Source organism: Buceros rhinoceros, unplaced genomic scaffold (genome assembly GCF_000710305.1).
Source record: "Buceros rhinoceros silvestris isolate BGI_N320 unplaced genomic scaffold, ASM71030v1 scaffold40897, whole genome shotgun sequence".
Lineage (NCBI taxonomy): Eukaryota > Metazoa > Chordata > Aves > Bucerotiformes > Bucerotidae > Buceros > Buceros rhinoceros.
The window spans coordinates 1,667-2,078 of NW_010424640.1; positions in this window are offsets into that span (position 1 = coordinate 1,667).

Consider the following 412-nt stretch of genomic DNA (forward strand, 5'->3'; position numbering starts at 1 on the left):
CTGGTACACGGCATGCAGCTCTGGAAGGAGAAAAGAAAAGAGAGTCAGTGCTGGCAAGAGCCAACGGGCTTTTCAAAGCGCCTCTTCCTCCCCCTGCCATGAAAGTCTCAGCACCACGAACAAAGGAACTCCAGGGAACGGACCTCGGTGGAGATCCGTTCCGCTGCTCTTTCAAAGGGTCGCCCTCCAGACAGAAACGGGGGTCGCTGGGGAAGTCCTGGCCTGGGAGCAATGGCACTTGGACTCTCAAAAGCTCCCTGTGCCTGCATCTCCTCCCCCAGGGACTGCGGCCCCAGGGAAGTCACGGGCTCGCTTGTCTCCCGCTCCGCTCCAGCAGCGTGTGGCCCCCACACCGGATGGTACCGTGGGTCCCCCTGGGATGCCCTGAGTCGGCAGCCGGAGCTCCTGGGAG